General features: G+C 40.7%; 1 protein-coding gene across 7 annotated transcripts in view; it reads left to right on the forward strand.

Moving 5' to 3' along the window:
• Nucleotides 1–21,786, forward strand: part of MYO1B (myosin IB) — a 178,960-nt gene that overhangs the window by 53,220 nt on the left and 103,954 nt on the right. The gene's annotated exons all lie outside the window — the stretch shown is intronic.

Below are 21,786 nucleotides of genomic sequence, written 5' to 3' on the forward strand. Positions count from 1 at the left end.
CTAGTCTGAATGACTGAAACATAACACTGGAAAAGTTTGCCTAGATTTGGTAGATCAGTGGTAGAACCGGGTTATTCAACCCTAGAACTTTTATTCCTCCAAATAAAAATACCTGAAAAAGAAAGTTGAAGAGAGAATACCCAGAAATTATCACAAACAATACCTTAAACTTTTTATTTCTCAAAAAACTTTTTTATTCTTATGTTACATTTACTGATTCAAGACAAATATGTTCACTATTTACATTCTCATGTCCACTACTGAGTTTAAAGAAAAGGAAAGAGAAATATGCTAAGTTGGGCCAAGTCATGTAATGAGTTGAGAGCCTCAGACTTCTCCGCTTGTTGCTTAGGCAGAAACATTTCCTGCCTCCTCTCCTGTGGGCATGCAAGCGTTTTTACCAGAATTCACGTACTTATGATTGTCAGTTGCTACAAGGGGCCCACGGTGTCTTGCAGACGGGAGTTGGTTGATGCAGCATAACATCTTTTATGCAATAAACTGTTGAATGGAGATTTAGAATATTTGTGAACTGCTACTGAACGTGGCTGGGAATAACGTATGCAGAAGTGCCTTGGAAGGTGTCAAGCATTCTACAAAGTTATGTTGTTCGTTATTACCACCATTGCTATTACTTTTTCGCAGTAGCATCATCCTCTCTCTCTCAAAACAGATGATATGCTGAAAACAACCACAAATTGTCATGAAATGCACATAAATACATGTGCATGTAGATATTGATGAGGAAATGTTCAGTAAATGTCTTGGTTGTGGAAAAGATTTATTGGTCATTGGCATATTGGTAGCGGGGCATTTGAAAATGGTTAAGCTGGCAATTTGGGTCACTTTAGAGTTTAGACATTTTCATTCTTTTTACCGAAAGCAGTAGTACTCAAAGTGGGGCAGTTTAAAACCCCAGGGGACAGTTGACAATGTCTGGAGACATTTTTGATTGTGAAACTGGGGGTAGGAGGGTGCTTGCTGCTAGTGGGTCAGGGATGCTGCTAAGCATCCTTCAAAGCATATGCAGCCCTTCACAGTAAAGCATTGTCTGTTAACCATGTCTATAGTGCCAAGGTTGAGAAACCCTGAAATGAAGTGAAAGAACCTGCAGAAAGTCTTATTATGTCCTAGCAGAAAGGATTTTCTCTGTATGATTAAAGATTGGCTTTATTAATTTTGACAGAACATAAAATCTAATAATTAAGGAACATATATATACCACTGTCCAGATGCTTATTTTAATTTCTCTTGATAATGCAGCATGCAGCGATATATTTGGGCTGTTTGGAACTAAAGAGTATTTATTATTTAAATGTATGAAAATGGTTATTAATGAATAAATCTGCTGGTATATTTTACCAGTCAAGCAAATTCTGATCATTTTGTTTTCTTCTAGAAGTAGATATTGCAAGTGATCTTGTTTCATTTTGCCTTAAGACAAATAATATCTGAAATTTGTTTTATAAAGTTATCCTGATAGTTAAGCCCCTGTGATGAAATACTTTATTTGATACCTGAATATTTTAAATTCTAGTCCTCAAAGCCCCACTTCTCAAAGTATGGTGCTTGGACCAATTGTATCAGAATTCCCCCAGGGGCTTATGAAAAAATCTGGATTCCTAGGTCTTACTTCTCATAAGCCAGGAATCTACATTTTTCACAAGCTTTCTGGGTGATTCTTAGGCGCATGTAAGTCTGAGAACGTGTTGCTTTAGATCTATATTTAAGATGTTTTTCTTTCCTTTCTTAACTACTTACTGCAATTTGTGATCTTTAACAATAATAATAGTAATAATAAAAATATTTATGGCTAATATTTTATTAAGTACTTACTATTCTGCTCTAAATACTTTATATGTTTTATAACTCATTTCATTCTCAAAATAATCTTGTGAGATAGGCACTATTACCAATGGGGAAATTGTCACAGAAAGATCAAGTAACTTATCCAAAGCCACACAGCTGGTGGGAGTGGAGCCGGGGTATTAACATTGGTTGCCCCTCTTAGCTGGAAATGGGCTTGCCATTTTCATGACAGGGCCTCTTCCTGTGCACTTCCACCCCACTACCTTTGGTTCGCCTGTGTTCCTGCACCACAAACCCTCCAGGATAATCTTGACTGTGCCTCAGTTTACCCCCAGCAATTGTCCACATGCTCTTTTTGCATTTTCAGCTTTAATCTCCATTCTGGGAATGTTTAGATATATAATGTTTGGGTAGATAGAGAATGTTTAGAAGTCTATTCTAGGTCATAGAAGTTCATGCTCCAGAATATACATTTTTATCCTGGCGCCTGGAAGATTCCTGTAGGAGGCAGCATGGCACTGCTACTCTAGTTCACACCCCTCACCCCCAAGGAAAAGAACCACCACGAGCACTAAAATAAAATACATTCTCAATGTGCTTAGGATAAAGAAAATGACTTTTTACCATGGCCTACAAAGCACTACGTGGTGAGCAAAGTACAGTTTTACTAATGCATCTGAAGTTGCCAGATCCCTCTCATTCCCTCCCATCTTGCTTGTTCTGTCAGTCCTCACCCCACCCTCACCACATTCCCTCCCATGAGAGCATCCTTGCATAGAATTCTGTGCCTTCTGCCTGGAATGCTTTTCCCTCTTTCTCCAAAGCAACTCGTGTTCTTCCTTCAGACCTCAAATTGCAGAAGACCTCTTAGGGAGGAACCGTCCTCACTTGCTCCGTACTAAGGCTAGATCTGTTGCTTTTGCCACATTTACTATTTAATGTTTGTTTAAGGGATGATTTGTCTAAGAATTTGATAAGGGTTCAGTAAAAACATAGTGAACAGGACTTGGGTTCAAGTCCCAGGTCTTCCATTTACAAGCTATATAATCTTGAGCAAATTACTTGAAAAACTTCAACTCAGAGAAATTAAGTAATTAGCTTATTCAGTGGGAAAAGAATTATTAATTAACTCCTGGGATTTTTGTGAAGGCCAAATATGTAGTTGATATTTAGATAATGATCTAATACGTATAAGGTGCTTAGCATGGAATCTGCCATAACTCTGTGAGAAAGGAAAGCTATTTCTATTAACAATGAGAATTATAGCAATTGTTGTAATAATAAGGTATGTGGGACACATTTCCAACATTCTCACATGCTCTGTCTCACCACTTTCTGCATGGTGGGTCATTTTCCACTTCCTTTAGTGTATTTTCCTGCATTTTTCTTTGCAAATGTTCATCTTTGATGGTATTTTGAAACAGGGTCAATGCTAACTTGGTTCCCTACTAAAACAGCCTGGCATTCTCAAACAGGATGTTTGTGATGTAAGGGGGTAAGATGACCTTAGCTTTTGATGCATTCTAACTGTAAATATTTCATGAATTTAGTTCCAGTTTGAATAGAAAACAACTTAAGCAGCTGCTCAGACTACATACTTTGAAAACTTTGCCAATTAACTTACCCAATATTACATTTGAAATTTACTTGTCAATTTTTTTTTTTTTTTTTGAGTCGGAGTCTCGCTCGCTCTGTCGCCCAGGCTGGAGTGCAATGGCGCGATCTCGGCTCACTGCAACCTCCACCTCCCAGGTTCAAGCAATTCTCCTGCCTCAGCCTCCCAAGTAGCTGGGACTACAGGTGCCCGCCACCACGTCTGGCTAATTTTTGTATTTTTAGTAGAGACAGGTTTTCACCATATTGGCCAGGCTGGTCTCGAACTCCTGACCTCATGATCTACCCTCCTCCGCCTCCCAAAGTGTTGGGATTACAGGTGTGACACTGCGCGCAGCCTTTTTTTTTTTTTTTTTAAAGAGATGAGGTCTTGCTATGTTGTCCAGGCTGGTTTCAACTTCTGGGCTCAAGAGATCTTCCTACCTCCTGAGTAGGTAGGTGGGACTATAGGCACATGTCACTGCACCTGGCTTACATTTGGAATTTAATTTGAGCTGTGTTCACTGTTAGTCTGCAAAAGCATCCAGATACTTTTGTAATTCATATGTTTTGAAGGTGTCTACAATTTATCTTTCTTTAAATTTTAGATAATTAAAAAATAATTCCATTTTGTGTAAGTATATGACTTTCAGATCGTGGAAATGTATAGATTGGTTTCTTACCTATTTTCCTTTCAAAAATAGCTTTCTGTTATCATTTGTGGGTCTGTTAGTCCCCCAAACATGGAACTCCTCAGCTGGACTCCTCCTCTGCGGCTCCTTTCCTTCTCTGAACTGTCCCCGTTACGTGTTAAGCCACATCTTTGAGCAGGGTATCATTGGGTGGCATCCCCAAGGAAATGTGGCTGTGCTGTGTGGCAGAGCCTATACCACCATTTGCTTTTCTAGTTAGGTAAGTGATGTCTTTCCAGTATGATTTTTAACTTCTTTGAAAATAAGGAAGGTAAAAAATGTATTCCAGGGAGGACTGAGAACATTTCAGAAAACTCAGTAACTGGATTCATTGAGAACTGCCTCAGATTCCCAAACAGCATTGATAAGGAAAGGCTGAGAAGGGAGAGATGAGGGAAATAATCAAACTATAGGTTGAGCATCCCTAATCTGAAAATCCAAAATCTTAAATGATCCAAAATCAGAAACTTTTTGATCACAACATGACACCACAAGTGGAAAACACCACTCCTGACCTCCAAATGCAGTGAAAATGCAGTCATGCAACATAGAGTTGATTCCGTGTCCCTAAGAGAAAGGTAAAATTTCCTTCAGGCTATGTATATAAGGTGTATATTAAATATAAATGAATTTAATGTTTAGACTTGGGTCCTATACCCAAGATAATTTTGTATCTGCAAATATTCCCAAATCTGAAAAAATTTGAAATCTAAAACACTTCTACTCCCAAACATCTTGGTTAAGCGATACTCAGTCGATACTTAATCTCCTTCCACTTAGTTGCAATAGCACTGTGACAGTGCACCTTCAGATATTTTAGTTACCAAATCCACTGGCCTTTTTTGTTGGGTGATTGCCTTTTAACCTTGCAGCAGTTGATGCAGTTTATCACCAACAGATGGATCTTCTAAAATCAGATCATGTTACTCACCTTCCTAGAAACCTTCATGGGCTCCCTATTACTCCCAGTTCCTTTAGTGTAGTGTTCAAGGCCCTTTACAGTCCAGCTTTAGCTGTCCTCCCTGCTCTCCTCCAAACCCCACTACTCTCCTTTGTGGAATCTCCTCTTGAGCCAGAGCCATTCATGTCTTTTCCTTTCTACGTCTCATACCCTGTACCTTATCTCCACTGTTAAAATCCTGCCAGTCTTCTATGGTCTGTCTGAAAGGCTTGGTCAGCCCCAGCATAATCCACAAGGGACTTGCACTGGCCCTGAGTTATCAGACCACTCGTGGTCGTAAACACACCTCTTCTTGCTATGGTTGATTAGGTTTTGGTGTCACCCTCTTGAATGAGATAGAAGCTTCTGTAGGTTAGAAACTTTATCCTGCACATCTCTGTGGCTGTCTCCAGTGCTTTTCTCTTCAGAGCTCAACAACTATAAAACAAAAGAGATTTTAAGTGATTTTTCATTACATTTTACCTGTGTTATAGCTGAGAGTTCAATGAAATCAAAATGTACTTGATAGGATACTTGTGGAGTTTATTCAAAATTTCATGCAGTATAATGAGAATTTTTTTCATTTTTTAAAAAAAGCAAAAATATTTTTATGGTGCTCTTCAACTCTTAAGTATTTGTTCAGCTTCGATTTGTTCATGTTGTCTGTATGTCTATTGGAAGGAACTTGCCACCAGAAGAGTGTATTGTGGTACCTGGCAACAAGCCCTCTGGTGGTCATAGCCCAGGAGTGAGCTGAGATGTGTCCTTCTTAAGTTAGGATATAATGTGGTGGCCATATTACCTCAGGCATTGCAGTCACAAGGTGAAGCAGTCTTTCCATGTTAGTAAATTACAAACTCAGCAACAAATGTTAAAACTTAGACAAATGGCTTACAGCTTTGAATAATTTCTGGTTACCCTCATTTAAAAATGGGTAAGCAATTAGTGGGAGCACCTGGTATAGTGCTAATGTCAGTTGTCCAGAAGTGAGCCCTCCGTCTGTGGACTCTTTGACCCCTACTTTTGGGCCAGACTGGTTTTTCAGGATCACATACCATTGCCCATGAGTGATGTTGCTATAATGCTTGTGTGTTTTCCATTTTACTCCATTCAAGGTGAACCAAAGTAATTTTATAAAGAACATTTCTGACTATATCTCAAAATGTACCAGTGCTGTGGTTGAGTATACAGAGGTTAGGTTAAGATTCCAGGGCAGAAGTCTCACACATTATTTCTTTTACGTAGTCAGTTTTTTTTTCTGCAACAGAGTTGAAATTCTGTGAATTAAAGCTGTGTTTGAGAGCTCTTATTGCAAGTAGATTCTGAATTCTCCTGTAGAGGTTGCTTGTGCAACTGTATGTGAAAGTGCTTTCTGAAGGGTGTGTGTGCGTGTGTGTGTTGATGTGATGTTGCTGAGGCTGTTGTGTTATTTCTTTCATTTTACTTTTGGAATAGTTGAGCCCTTAAATTGATCCAGTACGTCTCCACAAATAAGTTGCAGAAAAGGGTTTTGTGCTTTCCCATCTAGCATTCTTTTTATTTATTGCTGTAGAAGAGATATTCATTTACTGAGCAAATATTTATTGAGAGCTTACCATGTGCCAGGCAGTCTTTCAGGCACTGGGATACAGCAGTGAACAAAACAGATAAAATTCCTGTCTTCATGAGAGAGGCTAAACTCCAGCTTAAGTATTTAGAAGTCAAGATTGTACACACCATTGGTTAGAAGGGAAAAAGGGAAGAGCAGAGGAAGGGAAGCTTTCATGAAAAAAAAAAATTGAATCTTAAAGGATATTCTTATAAAACCCCCTTTGAGCCATATCTAAGGCAGTTTAAGTCAGTAGATGACAGGTTGTGGTCTGCAAGGCTTTGCATCTGTCCAGGCCTCAGATCTACGCAAGTAGCTTGTACAGAAGGGGATTAGAGCTTTGTTTGCTCTCCAGTTTAGATGCCTTAAATAAACATCTCGTGTGTAATGACACCATCTTGAAAATAGCTAAAATTACCCTTTTCCTTTTATGCATGACTGTCATGGGTCAAAATAAGCAGAAGGCAGGCACTGTGTTTGTTGTCAGTCTTGGGGGATATTTGTTTGATTCTGGACAACAAGGATTAGAAAACTTCTTGACTTAGGCGAGTTTCATATCAGCAGTGCAATGTCCATGTGGTGGTCAAGCTCTGCTGTTGACTTGAAGCTTCCTGAGGCTGGGTCTGCAGTGGGAAACATCTCTGGGCGTCGCACCTAATTAGCTTCTGTAAATGCTCCACGAATTGAACTTGCTGCCTTTGACTTTCAAAGTTTTCTTCCCAGTATGTTGCTTTTTGTGGCTATTTTCAAAACAGCTTCTTTCAGCCGGGCACGTTGGCTCACGCCTGTAATCGCAGCACTTTGGGAAGCCAAGGTGAGTGGATCACCTGAGGTTGGGAGTTCGAGACTAGCCTGACCAACATGGAGAAACCCTGTCTCTAATAAAAATATAAAATTAGCCTGGCGTAGTGGTGCATGCCTGTAGTCCCAGCTACTCGGGGGGCTGAGGCAGGAGAATTGCTTGAACCCAGGAGGCGGAGGTTGCAGTAATCAGAGATCATGCCATTGCACTCCAGCCTGGGCAACAAGAGCAAAACCCCATCTCAAAAAACAACAACAACAACAACAACAACCCAGTTTCTTTCAGGATATGTACTCTTAGCGGAAAGAGACCTCAGCTAATTTTTCTTCCAGATCATGAAGCTTTTAAAACTCAAGTAGGAAGGTTGGTTTGATGCCAGCCTAATGTTTTTATCATGAAAATTGTTATGATATAAGAATACATTTATTAATTGAAAAGTGTTTCTGGTACATCTGGGCAGTTTCAGAATCCTAATTTCTAGACCCTCAATTAGAGTTTATATCCCTTCTCACCAAATGCACATCTCAGACTCGAAAGAGTTTATTGTAAAAATGCTGTTTGTGAAGCCAAGCCTATGTTCACACCGGCATACATGATAATTTCAGTGATACAATCTTAAAGGGAAAAGTTTGGTTCTCAGCAAAACAGCTGCTAACTGCCAAGATGTGGCTGACCTTTGACAGACTCTGAGAAGTTCTGCAACATCCTGGAAAAGATCCATTTCATCTGGAGAAGCAGCACTGAGGCCTTGGCTGCTGAAGGATTAGTATAATTACTTCATCCCTGACAGAGAGAGCCACAGTTGGAACCCACCTGGGAAGCCTTGTCTAGGGAGGTGGGAGGGGTGCTGGCCCCACCCTTTGTTATTGAAATTGGAATCTTTGCCACAATCTGTTGCTGGGACTGGTGTGGCAGGGCAAGTAGGGCCAAAGGAACCCTGTGGGGATTTGTCTGAACAGGGGCTGACAAAAGCTGGTCCCCATCCAGCCAGCCCAGGGAAGTTAGCAAAGCCAGGGATAATGAAAGTGTTCAGCAGAGCGAATATGAGGCCCTAGTCGTGAGACTGCGGAACTGAGGGTGGTGATGGGGCCACCACAGGCGTAGAAACTCACGTAGAGGGGAACAGGCCCAGGCGTACCAGCCCCAGGTTCCAGTTCCAGCCTGTCCCAGGGATCCCAGATCCCCAAGTGCGAGTGATTGTTCATTCATCTGATAAACATGATTAAGCATCCACAACATGTTGAGGTGCTGGGAATACAAAGATGAATTTGCCCTTAAGGATTCACAGGCTGGTGTGGGAGACAGACTGATAAATAAATACCGAAGGGAGAAAGCGGCCATAAAAAAAGGTGGGGCATGTCCTGGTTTGCCCTGGGTAGCCCTGGTGATTCCTTTTGTAGCAGCATAATTATTAATAGTGCTCTTGGAATTAACAGAAGAGTCTGAGAATGAGCAGTAAGTGGTGTGGTCCCCTGGGAAATGGGGTACAGCCCTGCCTGAGGAGCTAGGAGATGGGATGGAGGACCCTTAGGTGATGAGTTTGCCGCATGGATAAAGAATAGGACTCTAGGCTCAGGAGAGAATTTTCTAGTCAGAGGGAACAGTGTTGACTCAGTCATTCATCATACGTTATTTGAGTGCCCACCGTGAGCCATGTACTAGTGTACCTACTGGGGACACAATGGACAAAAATCTTGGCCTTTTTGTGCTTACATTCTAGCACAGAGAGAGACAAAACACAAGAGACGTTAATAAAACAAATGGCATTTTAAATGGTGACAAGTGCTGTGGAGAAACAACGTGGGGAAGGGGCATCAGGGCTGTGGGGGAGTCACGAGTGGTTTACTGGTTTAAATAGGGTAACCAGGGAGTGCTTTATTGAGATGTTATATTTCAGTATCATCGTCTAGGGGTAAGAGGGAGAGATGTGATGTGTTGAGAGAAGAATGTTCTAGGCAGAGGCAACAGCAGATGCAAAGGTCTGAAGGGGAGACAGACTGAGCTAGAACAGCATGGCACATCAGTGATCTAAGTTCGTGTGGTTTCCTAAGGTTGGAACCTAGGGTGCAAACTGAGGATGGGCAGATGAGGTGGAAGAAGAAGAGCAGACCCAGGTCACAAAGAACTTTTGTGCTAAGGATTTTTAAGCAGGTAGGAGAAGAGAGAATATGAGCCTTGGGATTTGAACTGCTGTGGGTGTACAGAAAAAGAGAAACTCAACGAGAGGTTTAGGTTTAGGGACGTGGTAGGCTTTTGCAGTAAGGGACAAGGACAGAAGGCTCATCTGAGGATGGGAGGGACACTTTAGAGGCAAATCCATAGGATGCAGTAGCTGAACAGAAAAGGTGAAGAGAGAGGGAGAAAGGGGGATCAGAGGGAGAAAGGGGGATCAGAGCCCAGTCACAATTCCTGGCTGGGATGGAGAGGTTCAGAGTCCCAGGCAACCCCTGGAATTGCAATAGCCTGGAGATAGTCTTGGGAAGCAGCAGTGGGTACCTAGAAAAGCATGGCTCCAGGTAATTGACAGCAGATAATTGTATGTTTCTAACATCATTTCTGATACCAGGTGTGTGACATTTTCCCCCCAGCACCAACCAGTTATCTGACACTAACTGGGTGTCCAACAGTTCAGTTTGTTTACTGGAAAGGGATCCCCCAAGAGAGGGTTCTTGGATCTTGTGCAAGAAATAATTCGAGGTGAATCCACAGAGTAAAGTGAAAGCAAGTTTATTAAGAAAGTAAAGGAATAAAGAATGGCCATTTCATCCCATAAACAGAGCAGCCCTGAGGGCTGCTGGTTGCCTATTTTTATGGTTATTTCTTGATTATATGCTAAACAAGGTGTGGATTTTTCATGTGTTTTCCGGGAAAGGGATGGGCAATTCCTGGAACTGAGGGTTCCTTCTGTTTTTTTTTTTTAGACCACGTAGAGTAACTTCCCAACATTGCCATGGCATTTGTAAACTGTCCTGGCGCTGCTGGTAGTGTCTTCTAGCATGCTAAAGCATTATAATTAGTGTATAATGAGCAGTGAGGGTGACCAGAGGGCAGCTTCCTCGCCATCTTGGTTTTGGTGTGTTTTAGCCAGCTTCTTTACCGCAACCTGTTTTATCAGCAAGGTCTTTATAACCTGTATCTTGGGCTGACCTTCTCTCTCACCCTGTGACTAAGAATGCCTAACCTTCTAGGAATGCAGCCCAGTAGATCTCAGCCTTATTTTATCGCGCCCCTATTCAAGATGGAGTTGCTCTGGTTCGAACACCTCCGACAAACTCAGTTCTGACACTAACTACACAGTTAGCACAGACCACACAGGTCAAAGGCTTAGTCCTACAAGAGTGCCCCACTTCAGACACCAGCCACGAATGGGGTACCCTGACTACTCACACTTCTGCTCAGTCAACCCCACACATTTGGGGGTTTCCATGATCCTCAGGTTCAATAATTTGCTAGAACAACTCACAGAACTCAGGATGATACGTTTTTTAACATTTACTGGTTTATTATAAAGGATACAACACAGGAACAGTCCAATGGAAGAGTTGCAGAGGGCACGGTGGGGGTGTGTATGCAGAGCCTCTGTGCACTCTGGGAATACCACCTTCCCAGCATGTCAGTCTGTTCACCAACCTAGATCCCTCCATCTCCCCAAAAAAACAGAATTGTGTTCAAATTTTTATAACCCAATCTCCAGCTCCCCTCCCCTCCCTGGAGGTGGGGAGGTGGGGTTGAAAGATTCCCCCCCCACTGTAATCACAGGCTTGGTCTTTCTGGTAAACATCCCTATCCTGATGCTACTGAGGGGCCCCACCTGAGTCCCCTCATTTGCATAACCTCAGGTATGGGCGAAAGGGACTTGTTATGAATAATACAAGATACTCCTGTCACCCAGGAAATTCCAAAGGCTTTAGGAGCCCTGTGTCAGGAACCTGAGACAAAGACCAGATACATTTGTTTTTATACCACAGATGTGGACATGTGTATTATACATTGTTCTTAAGAAGCCATAGAAAGCTTGTCCTGAAATACTCGAATCCTGGCTTCCTGAAGCCAGGTTATTGTTGGAGTTTCTGTATACAATTTTAGAAAGCTGAATTAGTAGGCCACCTTTTTCCAAGACATGTTTAAGGGTAGCAACAGTTCAACTCAATAAACATTTGAGTGTTGTGTGCCCAGGATCCCATCCAACCCCTCCAAGTCATTTCCCCTGTCTACTGCCTTATCTTTTTTCTTTCTTCTTCCATTCCCACCAACATAACATGCTGCAGTGTTTCTCTTGATTCCACATCTCCTAGCTACCATGCCATTTGTTTCCTTTATTACCAAACTGTTTGAAAAGTTGGGTATGCTTATTGTCTCTAGTTCATCTCTTTTTCTTTTGTAAATCACTCTAATTGGGCTTTCATCTCCCGCTCCACTAAAACTTCTTTTCAAGATCATTTGTGACCTCCATGTTATCAAATCCCATGGTCAGTTTTGAATCCTCTTCTTCCTTTATCAGCAACATTTGACAACATGACCAGCTCCTTCCTGGAACCCTTTTAAAATTTGGCTTTCTGGCCTCCACGTTTTCCTGTCTTTCCCCCGCCTTGCTGGCTGCTCCATATCCAGTCTCTGCATTCCCGTGGCAAGTCCAGGGGCTCCACTCTGGGACCTTTGCTTTTTTCCTCTGTAGGCATTATTTAGATGAGCCTACGTGGGCTTCAAATACCCTCTGTGTGCTGATGATGCCTCCCGGATTTAGATCTTCAGCTGGATTTCTCGCCTGACCTGCAGGCGATCCAGCTATGTTGAGCTCTGCAGCATCTCTTTGGATAAGGGGCATCTCACACCTTAGCATGCTTCAAACCAGACTTAGGATTGCCCCACTCCCTCTTCTCTTTCTCACCTTGGTCAGTGGCAGCATCATCCTTTGGTTACTCGATGCAAAACTGTTTTTTTCCTTTTCTTCTATTGCACACTCAGTCCATCATCAGCCTGATCATCCTAACCACGTCCATAGCCACTTGTGCGTGTCCCAGGCCACTACCCTCCTTTGCTTGGATTATGTTGGTGGCCTCCTCACTGCGTCCCTGCTTCAACTCTCCTGTTGCCTCCGCCTGCCTCCCCTCAACCGCCAACTTTCTTATCTTCATGAATGTTATGGCCGCTGCCTAGAGTGATCTTTTTTAAAGATCTCCATCAGATTGTTTTTCTTTGCTGCTCACAAAACCTGCAGCAACTCCCTTGTGGCCTGCATGGCTCCACTTGATCTGGGCTCTGGCCACCTTCCTGACTGCATTTGTTACTTCTCACCCTCTCTTCCCCAGCCACACTGTCCTCCTTGCTGCTTCTTGAACATGCCACTGTCAGCATCACTCTTGTACCATAGAGGGGCTGACTTGTTCTCTTACTGCAATCAGGAATAGCAATCCCTGAAATAGCCAAGTCCTTCCCCAATCACCTGTTATTCTCTTAGGCTACTTTATTTTTCTCCAGAGCATTTGTGCTTACCTGACATCTTGCCATGGGCTCATTTTTTGTTACTTTATTGTCTTTTGCATTAGAATGTCATCTCCATGAGCACTTGCACTTTATTTTACCATCCCTGTATCCATAGTAATTAGAACAATGCCTGGCGCAGAGCAGCCACTCCATAAATATTGGTGGAGTGAGTGAATGAATGAATAGATTGGTGGGGGGTGGGAGAGCTGCTGTTCGTTAGAAACTGTAGAAGACATGGTTTTGTCTTTAAGGATTGTCCATTCTAGTTGTGGGTTGGGGGTAGCTACATAAGCCGCATTTTAATGTAACAGTATACTTACAAGGAACAAGTTGGAAGTGCAGAAAAATTGGTGGGTTCAGAAATTCTGAAGATGCCACTTGTGTTGAGTCTTGAAGAAGAATTTTTTTTTTTAAGACAGAATCTTACACTCTCACCAAGTCTGGAGTGCAGTGGCGCGATCTTGGCTTGCTGCAGCCTCCACCTCCTGGGTTCAAGTGATTCTTGTGCCTCAGCCACCTGAGTAGCTGGGATTACAGGCATGCGCCACCACGCCTGGCTAATTTTTGTATTTTTAGTAGAGATGGGGTTTCACCATGTTGACCAGGCTGGTCTCGAACTCCTGACATCAAATGATCTGCCTGCCTCGGCCTCCCGAAGTGCTGGGATTACAGGCATGAGCCACCACGCCCAACCTGAAGAAGGAATTCTTGAAGTAGGTGGCTTTTGTAGTTTATAGAAGATAAGACAAAAGACCAGTTTTGGCTATGGCATAATGACCCTGAATGTTAGGAAAGGGAAACGGTATTAGAGTTGAGAATGTAGAGCTATTTTTAAATTTTAATAAAACATTCCAATACCAATCTGCTTGAATCATTGGGAAGACTGAAGGATTATGAAGGTTATTCCAAAGTAATAGGAGGAGAGTTTGGGATAAGGAAATTACTTAAAATTGCAAGCTATGTGTCTGGAAAAATTGCCATCTTGCATTTCAGTCATGAACTGGAAAAAATTTTCAGACTTGTTAAATATGCCTAAGTGTATATGTGTGTAAATGCAATTTTTTAATGAATGAGTGGTGAATGATTTAATGTTGAAATGATATAAGTGTAAACAGATGTTAATTCATTTGTTTTACAACAGAATTTCTAGTTGCTATTGGTGATGAGTCACAATGTAATTTAGGAAGGGGCAACATTTGATATGAAGAATACTGATTTTAACCTTTATTAACTCTTACGAAACCCTTTGAAGCCACCCCCTTAGTATATTAGTGTTCATTGGATGCATAGGTGATCAGCTTGAGATCCAAAAAGAATATCCTTGTATCCTCAGTTACAGTAGGAACTTCCTAAGCCTTATAGATGACTTAGCCTGCTTTCACATAAATTTAACAATAGAGGAATAAGTTAGAGTATATACATTTTCTACTAATCTTTTTCCATCAGTCCACATCAACAGCCAAAACTTAGGCTGTTTTAGCACCTGGAGGGAGAGATGATTTGGATAGTTTTGCACCACAGACCTCTACCTTGGGAAAACACATGCAGGCATAATCATAGGTTACCTGCAGAAGGTCTTAGGTTACTGGCTTAAGACCGGAGGGTTTCATTTCTACTTTTATCCTCTATATTTTCATGAAGGATGGGTCGCTAAGGGCCCTTGGATGTTTCTTTAGGAATTGCTAGTTTTTAAGCAGTTGCTTTGCCTTCGAAAGACATATTTTCACACTCATACACCCTACCTCACGTTTGGCCATGCAGTGTTGCTGCTGCTTCTATCTATATTTATAATTGGTTTGGCCGTTATTAATAGCAGAAGCTTATGCATATTTTTCTCATGTGAATAGCATTATGGATAAAAAAAGGGACATTCAAAATGGCAGAATCTCATCTAAGTTCAGGGAAATGTATTAAAGAAAAGTGTTACTGAAGTATAAAGATGTTAAAGGCATAAATTATAAAATGAACACATGTAGCTATTTAAGATTACATGATAGAGTGAGTCATGGCTATCTGGTTACTCATTACCTGGAATGTGGGTATAGGGAAGGAGGAAGTGTGGAAACATGTGCATGGGTGTTGGGCATTGTTCCTAAAACAAGTAGAAAATGATATATAACACTTTGAACATTTGCCTCCTTTCCGTAACTTAACATAACTTTTATTATAAGAATATTATATCTATGATTGATTGTTAATGTCATGCTTTGTCTTACAGGCATAGCTTAGGTAGCATAGATGCATTTTAAATTTTGAAAATCTTTGTCCTTTTCTATATTTAGAGACTTTAACTTTCTTTGATGTTTACAAATATATTGCATTGATCTTTAATAGGACTCTTAAAATTAAAACCAGCGCTAATTAAAAATTCTGGCTGTGAAAATAGAGAAATTGAGTTCGATAAATTTGTAGCTAGTGATCAGTTATACATTTTTTTTCACTTGGCCTCTTGTGGCCTACTGTTTCTGAAATCCCACTGTTTGCTTCATTTCTCCTCTTTCACAGACACTCTGGTCTATATTCTGTTTTACTCACTCCACATATTCAAATCCTGCTCATCTTTTGCGGTATATGGGAAACCACCTCCATTCTGAAGCCTCTTCTCTAAAGGCCACTTGGTGGTCCAAACACATATGGTCCATATTGTGCATTCTGTCACAACCATGACCTTTTATTTATATATGATTTTTATTAATCATATGACTTTTATTTATCTTATGTATCTCATTGATTGTTTCCTATTTAAGTATTAGACTTCTACAATAGTAAGCATCTTTGGAAGAGGGACTATACATGGATACTTTGTTGCTTCAAGATCAGTGGTCTTAAAATCTGCCTGTGTTTGGTTATTTATAGTTAACTTGTCAGGTAACACCATCCTAATGTATTGTGTGTGTTATAAAACATACACAAGACTGGGAATTTTTAAAAAGTGATGAATACAGAAATATAAATAGAAGTTCTGATGTTTATATTTGTACTCCAGTGGCTCATCTTGGGCATGCCCTGGGATGCCCACACCTCACTTTGGAGACCTGGCATTAGGTTCATAGTAAGTATTCAGGAAATATTTATTTTTAGCCTTCAGCTATTCTGTGCTGCTTACTGACAAAATTCCCAACTATTGGAAATGAAACTTGAGTTTATAGTCTAAGTGTGTTTGAGACCTTGTAAGGGGGTATAAGGAACGATTAGTCAGAATAAGGTAGGTTATTTTTGAGTGGCAGGCCTTCCTAGCTCAAGGCATAACACAACAAAGGTTTGTTTCTCGTGAAACACAATTTGATGGGGGTCTGTTGGGTTTTCTCAGAGGCTCTCCTAAAAATGGTTACTCAGATATCCAAGCTGCTTCTATATTGTAGTTATAATATCTGGAACACATGGCTTTTTTTTTTTTTTTTTGAGACGGAGTTTCACTCTTGTTGCCCAGGCTGGAGTGCAGTGGTGCAACGTCGGCTCACTGCAACGTCTGCCTCCCGGGTTCCAGGAATTCTCCTGCCTCAGCCTCCTGAGTAGCTGAGATTACAGGTGTCCGCCACCACGCCTGGCTAATTTTTTGTTTTTGTTTTTGTTTTTTGAGATGGAGTCTAGCTCTGTCGCCCAGGCTGGAGTGCAGTGGCACGATCTCGGCTCACTGCAAGCTCCGCCTCCCAGGTTCACACCATTCTCCTGCCTCAGCCTCCTGAGTAGCTGGGACTACAGGCGCCCGCCACCACACCCAGCTAATTTTTTGAATTTTTAGTAGAGACGGGGTTTCACCGTGTTAGCCAGGATGGTCTCGATCTCCTGACCTCGTGATCCGCCCGCCTCGGCCTCCCAAAGTGCTGGGATTACAGGCGTGAGCCACTGCGCCCAGCAATTTTTTGTATTTTTAGTAGTGACGGGGTTTCACCATTTTGGTCAGGCTGGTCTCGAACTCCTGACCTCAGGTGATACACCAGCCTCAGCCTCCCAAAGTGCTGAGATTACAGATGTGATCCACTGTGCCCGGCCCACATGGCTTTTAAGATTGCTGTGGAAGGTGAAGAGAGAGCATGATAAGATCTTCTTCATTGGCCAGTGCATAGTCACATGGGCCCAGCCTAACTGCGAAGGAAGCTGGGAAATACAGTCTCCTCTTGTGCCCGGGAAGGGAGAATGGAATGGGATTTAGTTAATATATCACATGGTCTCTTGTCTGCTAGGATTATTTCAGTAAGGTTGTTGGCTGTTTGGTAATTTAACTTGTGGATATCATGTAAAGCAAGCTTCTGTGTGAATTTAAACATGAGTTCAGTAGTATAATTTAGAATGAAAGACCTCTTAAAATATTTTCAATTTTTTAAAAAATAATAATTGTAATCATGGTGAATTTCCACATTTCCAGTTTAATTTTATTTGAATGCATTTCCACAGAAGTAAAACTGTTCATCCATTTTCCATGTTTCTGTTGTTACTTTTTTTCTTTCACACTATTGTTCAACAGACTTCAGTAGCTTTTTGGTTTATTATCAATAAAGACTTTTCTAATAGTGTTATAGTTGGTTGCTGTTGCTTACAGAAATAGTTGATATGTGATTATTGTGATTATTGGTGATTATTTGAAGATGTTTTAGTGCATTGGTAATTTATTGGAGTAGATCCATCTTTGTTCCAATTCTCATATTACTGATTTTCTTGGAACCAATATGTCTGTTGGAATTATTAGAAAATTAGATGTTGGTCTCTTCTATATTGATTCACATATTCATCCATTGGGAATTTCAGTAAAATGGTTCTAACCAGCTTTGAAACTTAAGCCAATGCAATGTTAATGTTTTTGGATTCAACTCTTCCCAGATGGGTGATGAATAAATAAAAGTCAGTTTCCCCTATATTCAAGAGCTTAAAGTTGTGTTTAAGGACAACTTTAAGTTCGTTTTCCACATATGACTATAGTCAAAGATAGAAGGTGAGGAAATATGAAAATTTTAGAAAAGATTACAGAAGAATATTTTTGTTCAGAAAGGAGAAGAATATTGGGTTTTCGCAGGTGAGATGGGGAAGTTTCAGGTTATTGCGTAATGCATTAAGAGTTCCTATTTCCATAATATGAGTCAGGGCAGTAGGCTTTCAAAGCTTCTCTTGACTCAGTGGTGCTATATTTTTAAATTGTAGATTTTTTATTCTGCTGAACCTGTGTGTGTCTGTTTGCATACTGAAGATTTTTCTAGATTTGGTAAGAGTTGCAAATGTTACAGGTGTAAGTGAATGAAGAAAAATTATCTGGGCACATTTTTAGCTCTTCTTATAAGGGTGGTTTGTATATTGTGAGGCAGATTCATCCACACCCCCACCCCTTATCCTCCCACCGTCCATCCATCCATCCATCCGTCCATCCATCCATCCACCCATCCATCTTCCCATCCATCTTCCCCTCCTCCCCAAAAGCAAAACTCTTCTTGTGTGCATATATTTTAGTCATACCAATTGCCTTTTTTAGTTTTTATAGTTCAGATACATGTGAAGAAGATCAATGTGAATTAATTGTTATATTCCCCACTTTCAAAATTATCTTCCCTACTATTCAAAATAGTAAGCTGCATAGTAAGCTGACCAAAGGCAGCTTAGTATTTTATAGTCAATGTAATAAAATAAACAGCTTTCTAAAACTCAGAGCAAAGGAAACATAGAAAATAGATGAGACCCCAGTGAAAGTTAATACCATGACATCTTCTAAGCTTACTGAACTTGAACTTTTCATTTCCTGGTAGTCAAAGCAGAAAAGGGAAATGTGATCAGTTACATTATTTTTGCATATAAGATCAAAGTGCATTTGCTCAAAAGAAGCAAAGTTTTCTTTGCCAATTAGATTTCAAAGAGATTTCTCCTGTGAGACTGACTATGTGAAGGGTGTCATCATGACAACACCTCCCAAAACTTAGTAATGCATTTTAGATAGCTGCTTCTCATGTTACTAAGTGGAAGCAGCGGACATAACACCAAAGCACAGTTTAGGAAAAGCAAATCTATAAGGATTTAGATTTAGGAAAAGCAAATCTATAAGAGGTATAAGTAAGTGGCTGTCACCCTTGGCTGTCTGTTAGAACCAGTGCAGAATTCCCTTAGAATCTATAGGGTTGGGGAGGGGGAACAAGGTTTCGGCTCCGTAGGTGCCTAGTATACATCCAGGGATGAGAACCATAGGTACAAGTGCTGAGCTTATTGATGGTTTGACTCAATTAAAGAGTACAAGGAACAGATAGATTGCATATTTCCTTCAGGTGCCTTGTAGTTCTGTGAAAGTTTTTTGTGTTCATTTATTTGTTTTCTGTTTTCTCATAAATGGGCTTTGAATTAAAGGTGGTCTTCAGATAATTGGAGGTTTTATTCTCTGGTAAGGGCTTAGAGTACACAATTTCCACTGCCAATAAAAGATCCTTAATTTTAAAATTCATTAATAGATTGGTCTGCCTTCATTTTATGAAAATTTAGGAAGCAAACCTAGACTTGTTTGAATAGATGGCCCCTCATCTCTACAGAGATTTCTACAGAGATTAGGGGCCATAAGTCATATGACAAATAGAAAGTTCTCCAGACTGGAACTGATTTATGATAATGATTCCCAGTCTTTGGGCCTCGGGAGTTATTGTAGGGATTGCTGTTTTCTCAATCAGTAGGTATTTGAAGTACACATATTTGAAGAGAACAGTCATATGTGAGTGAGTGTGTGTGTGTGTATGTGTGTGTTTTAACCTTTAAGCAATAAAGCTAGAACTACTAGTCTAGAATAGTTTTAGAAATTGGCATTTCCTATTTGACAATTTATAAAAATTTTAGGGATGTCTTCCTTTAGCAGGTGTTTAGCACTAAAATCTTTGGAGACATGTGCCTTCATTCCAAATCTCTGTAGATTTTCTTCTCTGTCAACAAGGCTACCACTGGCATATAGAAAGCTCCAGTGAGGGTCCTCTGGCATCATCCTAGGACTTGTCACTGAGTTGATTGGATGTGACAGCATGTCAGATTTCAGTGGCAAGAATGGCATGGAGGTGAGCAGAGGGTTGTCACTGTAGCTTTTCTAGGCAGTCTCCTAGCAATTTAATTTAGGAAGATTTAACGTGTGGAGTCTTTGAAGATGTATTGGTTCATTGATCCAGGAAAGTTTTGAGTGCCGCACCTCTGCAGGTTTCGGTGATTTTGTTGGTGCAGAAAACTTGTTCTCAACACAAATTCGGAACACTGAAAGTAATCCTTCTTTGGAGGAGGACGTATTTGATGTGCGGAGGCAGAAGGGGACTGTGATAGGTAGCTCTTGGTAGCTTTAGCAAGCCATGATGGAGGGAGAGCCTTGGACTTGAGTATCTGGAGAGCAGGTGCAGCGTCGTTTTTATTTTTGCATCCTGTCCAATGCTGGGCACAGTTGTTGGCAGACTGTAGGCACTGGATACATCCGCTATAGAACTCAAGAAGGAAATGAGGATAAAAGTGATACTTGTTCAAGGGGGACCTAGAGAACTGACCAACAGTTTTTGGAGACGAAAGGGCATATCAGCTGGAGACTGTAAGCAAGGTAGGAAGGATAGGAGCAGCATATTCTCATTAGCCAGCTCTGAAGAAGGCTGTAATTGCCTTTGCTCCTTAGTTCAAGAACTAGCAAGGGCCTGCAATGTTACTAGTGCAAATGTAATCACAGTTTTTTAAATTTTATTATTATTATACTTTAAGTTTTAGGGTACATGTGCACAGCGTGCAGGTTTGTTAGATATGTATACATGCACTATGTTGATGCACCCATTAACTTGTCATTTAGCATTAGGTATATCTCCTAATGCTATCCCTCCCCCCTCCCCCTACCCCACACTTTGACTTTTAAAAGGAGATTTTAGGTGACTGTTTGCCTGTGTCTTCACATTGAATTTATACAGACCAGCATTAGAGAGAATTGCTGAATCCAAATAACCCAAATGAAAATTTTTAACTAGAGTATAAAGTAGAGCCTCACTCCTCTTTAACTTAATTCTTCGAGTATTTTAAACCCACAGAGCTCTTTGTAAGCATATGAATGTGCACTTATATATGTCTACTGAAATAACATTTTATTTCATTTCCTTTTTGTTATTTGTAAATAGTTGGCAAGCAAACATAGACTTTGAAGATGCCATACATTAATTTTATTTCTTTTTTTGCATGAATATGAGAAAAGGTGATGTTAGGATTAATTACACGTTTTTTTCTGAGCATATACAATGTGTTGCACTGTGCTAGGCACTAGATGGTGAGTCTTAATTCCCACTCTCAAAACTGTAAACAAAAAAAGTCTCCCAAACTTAAAACACAACATATTACACACCATATTACAAGGCTGTAATAGATGTAGAAATAGGATTTTATAGGTGTACAGGCAAGGGACTCCTAGAGCGAGCTGAGAGGCAGGGAGTTCCAGGGAAATGAGCCAGGAAAAAGAGCAGGGCCAGCTCTAGAGAAGGGCCTTGCTTGCTTTGTAATCTGTAGCACATCAGTGAGAAATCAAGCTTTTAGGATTTGATTCTGTATGAGTGTATCTTGCTTGGTTTTGACCTCTCTGGATAACCAGAAATCAGTCTGAGTATATAGAAATGGAGCTTTCATATTGAAGGTACAAGCTTGTATCAAGCTTATATTTTGTAATAAAAATATGTGTACTATGTAGAGCTCCCAAGGACCTGATGCCTGTCTCCAGATTACCCTGAAGCAGTCTCTGTTCCGATCCAAGGTCTCTCGCTTCTACCCAGCTGTTCTGGGAGGATTGTCTCTAGTCTTTTATCAGATAACTTTAAGCCCCTGCAGATACGTAGTAATAAATACCAACTTCCTGCTTGCAGATCCAAGTGTTTGCTTCTCTCAAAAAATATATATGTAATCTGTGTGTGATATTTCA

This window comes from Pan troglodytes, chromosome 13 (genome assembly GCF_028858775.2).
Source record: "Pan troglodytes isolate AG18354 chromosome 13, NHGRI_mPanTro3-v2.0_pri, whole genome shotgun sequence".
Taxonomy (NCBI): Eukaryota; Metazoa; Chordata; class Mammalia; order Primates; family Hominidae; genus Pan; species Pan troglodytes.